This window comes from Triticum dicoccoides, chromosome 7B, assembly GCF_002162155.2.
Source record: "Triticum dicoccoides isolate Atlit2015 ecotype Zavitan chromosome 7B, WEW_v2.0, whole genome shotgun sequence".
NCBI lineage: Eukaryota > Viridiplantae > Streptophyta > Magnoliopsida > Poales > Poaceae > Triticum > Triticum dicoccoides.
The window spans coordinates 35,469,980-35,477,752 of record NC_041393.1 but is presented as its reverse complement, the minus strand read 5'-3'; the positions used below and the strand labels follow the sequence as shown (position 1 = coordinate 35,477,752).

Below are 7,773 nucleotides of genomic sequence, written 5' to 3'. Positions count from 1 at the left end.
CGTCGGCCTCGACGATGTCGGCCCACAGCAGCCGTGGCGAACCGGGAGGGGCCGGCGAGGAGGGGGCGGACGCCGGCGGGGGGGTGGGGCTCGAGGGCGGGGACGGCGGAGGGGGCGGCCGGGCGGCCACGGCGCCCGTGCCGTCGGGGGCGTCGCCAGTCGCCAGAGCGTCCATCTACCTGTTCATTCAAGGTTTTCCTATCTTTTTGTTCATCAAGTGAGGTTTTTCCTTTTTACAGAAATGCTTACGGGACATAGCATTCCTCCATAGGCTTTACCCTTAGGTCTAGCATTTTTGTGCTTTTGACCGCAAAAGAAGACGACCTATTTCACCTCACTTGATTTCATCACTTTGATATTGTCATTACTTCAAGATTTTTGTTCAAGAATATGTTGATACTACACAATTATGAGATGATAACACATCAAATATACTCCAGCTAGTATTAATTTCGAATCATTAATTAACGTCCAATTTTCTGGTGCTGTGGTGTATGTATTTAAGATCATCCGGAAAATGGAAGGAGACCCCCCTCCTCCCCCAATCCCGCCCCATAAACCCAGTTAGATACTCCCTCCGTCCGAAAATACTTGTCATCAAAATGAACAAAAAAATGATGTATCTAAAACTAAAATACATCTAGATACATCCCCTTTTATTCATTTTGATACAAGTATTTCCGGACGGAGGGAGTACATTACCCACGTTCCTGCAATCCCACATAACCTTATTATGCCATCCATATTCAGCAGAAATTGAAGTCATTTATGTGTTACCACATGCGCTGGATTTATCAATTGACTAATACATGCCAAAAATAAGACACAACACATTAATTGTTTGTGCCATATAAAGATTTACTGGTATCGATCCTATTCCAGCATTCCCATCATCTTCCCTGTGTGTACCTGTGTGTCGCTTAAGAAATGGCGTCATTTACAGATCTCTCAGTACAACTTTTCTTGCTCGCCACCCTCTTTCCTACACTCGCACTGTCCTATATCAATTCAGCTACCACAAGCATACACCAAAATGCCACAAAATCCTCTGCTTATCGTGCTTACATCGTGCTCGTCCAGCCACCACCCTTGAATGCAGGCGAAGACACACATCATCTGTGGCACGAGTCTTTCTTGTCGAGCTCGTCGGCAGGTGACTCTATCAAGTCACGCCTTCTCTACTCCTACACCAAGGTGTTCAATGGCTTCGCGGTGAGGCTCACTGATGCCGAACTCGACATGGTGTCCAAGAAGCCAGGGTTTGTGCGTGCATTCCTAGACCAAACTCTGCAGCTAATGACCACGCACACGCCAGAGTTCCTTGGGCTAAGGAATGGCACTGGGTTCTGGAGCCAAGCTGACTACGGGAAGGGAGTCATCATCGGGCTGCTCGACAGCGGCATCTATGCGGCGCACGCTTCCTTCAACGACCATGGTGTTCCACCACCACCCACAAGGTGGAAGGGCTCGTGCGACGCGGCCCAGTGCAACAACAAGCTTATTGGTGCCAAGTCACTGATTGCGGGTGATGACTCTGACGACGAAGAGGGGCATGGAACACACACCTCATCCACAGCCGCCGGAAACTTCGTAACCGGTGCATCATACAATGGTGTGGGCACTGGCACTGCGGCCGGAATTGCCCCGAGCGCCCACATTGCCATGTATAAGGTATGTGTTGCTCGTGACTGCAAGTCATCTGCCATACTGGCCGGCCTAGAAGAGGCCATCAAGGATGGGGTGGACGTACTCTCGCTCTCCCTTGGCAGCAGCACAAGCGCTAGCTTTGATCAAGACCCCATATCTATTGGCACGTTCAGTGCCGTGTCCAAGGGCATCCTCGTGGTGTGCGCCGCTGGCAACAGTGGTCCGGCTCAACGCTCTGTCACCAACGAAGCACCCTGGTTGCTCACGGTCGCCGCTAGCTCCGTGGACCGGAGCTTTGGCGCCAACATCCATCTCGGCAATGGGAAGAGCATTGACGGAGAAGCACTTACCCAGATAGCGAATCCAAGCTCAGAGTTGCACTCTCTCCTTTACTCTGAGGAATGGCGATACTGCAATTATGACTATGATAGTAGCATCACATGTAAGATCCTTGTTTGCAAGGACAATAAGTCGAGGGCTCAATTGTCCGAAATCCGCAACATCGTGGGCGCTGGCGCGACAGGCGTGGTGTTGTTCAATGACGAAATCAGCGGCTACACCACCATTGTTACAGATTACAACTCCAGTGTTGTACAAGTGACTGCGGCCGATGTCGAGGCCCTCATAGCTTACATCGCGTCGACGAACAATAGCTCTTTGGCGTCTCTTGCGTACAATGGTACAAAGTTTGGCGTCCGCCCTGCCCCAGTCGTGGCTTCGTTTTCTTCCCGGGGACCAAGCTCATTTGCCCCCAACATCCTAAAGCCGGACATACTGGCACCGGGCCTCAACATCCTTGCTGCTTGGCCATAAAAAACGGGCCATGGCCAGGGCCCTTTCAACATCATATCAGGCACATCCATGGCGACGTCACATGTCAGTGGTGTCGCGGCGCTCATCAAAGGCATCCATCTGACTGGTCACCGGCCACCATCAAGTCTGCCATCCTGACAACATCAGACATCATTAACGGTACCGGCGGCTCAATCTTGGACGAGCAACATAGAAAGGCCGACGTGTACGACACAGGTGCCGGCCATGTAAACCCGGCGAGAGCTGCCGACCCTGGCTTGGTGTATGACCTCAGCGTCATTGACTACGCTGGCTACATCTGCTGGCTCCTTGATGACAGCGGCCTAGCAACCATAGTGCGCAACTCGAGTTTGACCTGTGCGAAGCTGCCCAAGGTCCAGGACGTGCAACTGAATTACCCGACAATAACCGTGCCGCTGACGTTGGCGCAGTTCGTGAACCGGACCGTGACAAACGTCGGGCCAGCAGATTCAACATTCAAGGCAAAAGTGGACGTGCCGAGGTCTCTGATGGTGCGTGCAGGGCCGGTCCTGAGGGGGGGCAGGAGGGGCGACCGCCATAGGCCCCCACAACCGAGGGGCCCCCTCCCAGGTACGTACGTATAGCGTGTAGCGTACGCACGCAGTGCAGCCGAGCGCACGTAGTGCTTTCATTCCTCTCCGATCGCTGAATGCGAACGCAAAAAAAATCGCTGAATGCCCAAGGTAGTTGGGCCTGTACTGGGTCGCTCCACCTAGCCCAAGTAGTAATAGCTACGTTGATGTATCTGGAGCGTCTAATCCCCTTAAATAAAGCTGGACCGTCGGTCAGGATCGAGGGCTAGGAGCCAGGGCTGCCCTTTTTGCCTAGCTATGAGATCGCCACAGTTAACCTAACGCTTGCTCGAGAAGGAGACCCAAAGATACATAGCTGCGCGTCGGAGCCGGCGGCGCACCGGCGTGTAGTTTGTGGATCTAAGCGTTGTCTGCCAGGTCAATGTCTTCCGCGGTACGTATCACTGACCGATATGCTTCTACAGTTTGGGAACAAGGATTTTATGGTGTAGATCTCAAATAGATTAAGAACAAGATGATGTTCTGGATGCAAATCGTGACGAGTAGTTTTGGGTTGAATTATAGGATGGCACAATAAATTTGCACAACTAGTAGGAGTAACTTTGCACGGTTGCAGATTTGATTTCTAATCTATGAAGAATATTTTGAATATCATTTTAATTTATTTGCTCCTCTAATCTTAATTTCTTGGACACTGCTATTTATAGAATAATAATCTTACCATTAAGCAGTCCAAGAACAACTATGCTTTTTGATCAAATTTCTTTTAGCACTATACATGGAGTCATTGTCTTCGAACCTTCTATACCTGAAACCATATAACTATGCTCCATCGTTCTAGTAACCTTGATAATTAGCATGCCCTCCTATTTCCAAGGATGTCTTTAGATAACGACATTCATATATTTTCTATATATAGGGATACTTATAAGATCACAATGAAGATTATGTGGTTAAGTCATGTAATCTTTCGTTTGTACCCACTATTTATGGTGTTTTTTTTCATTCTGCCGTTTTAGTTGATACTATATACGTTTCAAACCTATTTATTTCCTTTTAATAAAAATGGATGTGTGCATCATGATGATGTAGAGGCCGGGGTCTTTCCCCTTTTCAAAAAAAAAAGATCACAATGACACAAATATCAAGTGTTCACCGAAAACATTTTTTATATATACATGTATTGATTATTATTAAGGGCCCCAAAATTTAGTTTCGCCTCGGGCCCCTAAAATCTCAGGACCGGCCCTGGGTGCGTGTCGTCCCGGAGACGATGTCGTTCTCCAAAACCGGAGAGAAGAAGCCCTTCAGTGTGTCCATGAGCGGCCATGACCTGGGCAAAGAGCTCTACGTGGAGGGAACCTTGAGCTGGGTATCGGAGAAGCATGTCGTGCGTAGCCCCATCGTCGCCGTCGGCACAGGAGGTGATACTGCTCCGGCACCATCACCATGAACGATGTCCATGCCATGAGATCGATGGTTGTTTTCTTTGTCCTTGTTCAATTCATTTTCGGTTTACTGTTGCATCAACATAAACAGTAATAATGGAACAGGAATGTAAATCGTCTCATATATACCAATACGTGATGGTGTAGATTTTTTTTTTTACCTTTTCACTGCATAATTGCGGGTCAGTTACAATTACATTCCCTTGTTCCGCTACTCGACGCGCCTGTGAGGCATTGGTTTCAGCTTTATGTTTTGTTACCTGAGAGTATTACGTTTGAATGCCCACACCATCCTTTCTGAAAGTGCTAATGGCTACAATGTGACATTATTTTGGCAATAGCAAATTGTAGCATGGTAAACTTCAAAGCTTTATACACAAATAAGAGCATATTTGCTTTGGCATGATCAAAGGTGTACAACAACATTAGTATTTTCAGTGCCTATGCAGAACTGCCACTATCTGAATTCTAAATCTAAAGTAACAAGGCTCCAACATGCAAGATTGGCATGACATCCATCTTTAGCAGTCCATAGAGACTAAAACATGAGAAGAACTTATGTTTAACATTCTATTGCTCATTAAGCTACTTCTGTTTCTGAAGCTCACCAAAATTTGGGTGGTTGATTGATCTTTTTACCTCTTCTAATTTCTCTAGCTTGACGGAATAGAGGTCAATTCAGGCACTAGCAGTGTGGAGGAGAGGCACTGCTTTATACATGCTTCATCGGTTAATTTTGCGGGTTGCTTTCGAACGATGGTGGCAGAGTATTTTTTGTACAGAAATGATCATATCATCAGAACAGTTATCGCCGCCGTTATATACTTTGTTGTCCTGAGAAGCCCCAGTACGGAACCCAAGCTTTCAACTGTAATTTGCGTATTTAATATCCATTGCTAAATTTCACAGTATATTAGTAGTTGAATATCTGTTTTGTTTAATGTGTCAAAATTGCTTCAGAAATCAGAACTTCCCTTTGGATGCAAATGGGAAATGGTTTCTTTGTTAGTTTACGATAAAGAACAATAGTTAACAAATTAGAAATGCTTATGGAGATTACAATGTCAGTCATGTCATCAACATCAGATTCATTATATCATCACCGATGCACCATGAGGGCCAAGATGTTTTTTTTCTGGCAGATCAAGAATTTCTAATGCATGTTGGGTCAAGGTGACATAAGAGCATCTTCAACAGGCGCGGCAAAAGGCGCGCCCGCGCGGTAAAGTTTGGTTTTAGCGCGCGCTGGCTGGTTCCGCGCGCTCCAGCGGTGGCGGGAACTTACCGCACGCGGGAAGCGTTTGTGCGCGCGCGGGAGAAAGCGGCATGCGGCGCGGTAGATTTGGCGCGCCGCTTACCGCGCGCCTATAAATTGCCGCGCTCGCCACGCGCACAACACACAGCCACGTGCCCTCCCCTCGCAACCTCGCCGCCTCGCCGCTTCGCAGCTTTCCGCGCCACCACCGCGCCATCATGCCGCCGCGCCGCCGGGGTGCTTCGGGCTATCGCGGCGTCCGTGAGTGCCCCAACGGCTGGTACTCCGCCGAGATACGGTCCGGCGACGTCCGGCTCGGCCTCGAGACGTTCCGGAGCGTGCAGGAGGCGGCCCGCGCATACCACGCGGCGGCGTGGCGCTTGGACAGGCCCCGGTCCTAGATGAACTTCCGGGACGTCTTCACGCGCGAGCAGGCGCAGCGCGTCGCCCCTCCGCCGCGTCTCATCACCGACGTGGACCGTGCCGACCACGCTCGGCGGCAGCGCCGCCTCCTCGTCGCCGAGGAGGACGAGCGAGCCATGGCGGAGTGGCGTCGTCGCCACCCGGAGGACGTCGCCGACGAGCGGGCCTACTGGGCGGAGAGGACGGCAAGGCGCCGCGCGGAGCGGGTTGACAGGCGTCAGCGGAAGGCATTGGCGAACGAGCAGTGCGACATAGTTTCAGTAGGTGGGAGGTCGTTCTTCACCGCGAACGACAAACGTTGGGACGACATATGAATCTCAACCTCGGACGACCCCGTCGAGGATGTTGATGGTGATGGTAGCGACTTGGAGTAGTTTCTATAAATGTATGCCGTAGTAGTTTCTATCTATCTATCTATGCCGTAGTAGTATCTATCTATCTATGTATGTCGAACTATCTGAGTTATTTACGTAAAACCACCACACTTGGGGCTAGGGTAACCACTTGATACCATATTTGTGCCAGGGCACAAAAAACCACCAACTCTGCGCCTAATCGGTAACGCGGAGCACTAATTGTCCGATTTGCTCGTGAAAACAGGAAAACTGACAGGTTGGCCTCACCTGGTGGGCTGACTTGGCGTACCTATGTGGACAATATGCTGATGTGGACAAGGGTCCCACCTGTCAGCTTCTCATCTTATTTTTTTTTCCTATTTTCTTCTTCTTCCTTCTCATCTCACTCTCCCGACGGCAGGTATTCCGGCGGTCTCGACAGCGGCTGCCTCCCAAATCGACCCACATTCCCCATCCTTCCTCTATGACGCGGCTTTACTGTATGCCATCTCGCCGGCTCCACGATTGCTTGACATCCCGGCGTTGTCCGCACAGGCGAGGCCGTGTGGCGGCGAGCGGCGGCGCATCCGAGAGCCGGTCGCGGGAGCCGAGGGCAAGTGGCTGCTATCTCTCCGGCCATGGGAGCAGCAGACGCGTAGGAATCTGGGCCCGCTGATCTTCGCGAGCCGAGCGGCGGCGCATCTTCCGCAGGTCTCCGGCCGCATCGACAAGCGGGTGAAATTGGGCAGGATGGAGAAGGCCTTTTGCCATGGGAGCGCACCGGTCCTCGATTCGGACGTCTAGCCATGATTACTATGGTCAGTGCGCGTCAATTTGGGCGGCCAACGCGAGCTCTCTGTGTGATTGTGTGCGTGCGTGCTCTAGCTTGATGTGTGTGTGCGCGCGCGTCTGGTGTTTGTGAGCGTGTCTGCTCCTCGCTACCAGGCCTCCGCCAGCCCGCAGTTGCCACATTGGCGGCGTAGCTCCTCGCGCTGGCCATGGCGGCTCGCCGGGCTGTGCGACGCGACGGCTCCCACGCCTCAGGCTGGAATTCGAACCGAGTCAAGCCGGCTCGGCTCGACTCGCTAGAGCTCGTTTCGTTAACGAGCTAGCTTGACTCGACTCGTTACTATAACGAGTTCAACCTCAAGATTGGCTCGACTCGTATAACTCGCGAGCTGAGCTCGCTTAGCTTGTTAAACTCATTTAAGATATAAACATAAAGCCCTCAAATATGATAAAAATGATTATGTATATAATAAACATATATATCACTAAACAATTGTAATTTTCTTGTA

At 50.5% G+C, this 7,773-nt stretch overlaps 1 pseudogene; it reads left to right on the top strand.

Moving 5' to 3' along the window:
* The first annotated feature begins 927 nt into the window (after window positions 1–927).
* LOC119341712 lies at window positions 928–4,687 on the top strand (annotated as a pseudogene).
* The last annotated feature ends 3,086 nt before the right edge of the window (window positions 4,688–7,773 follow it).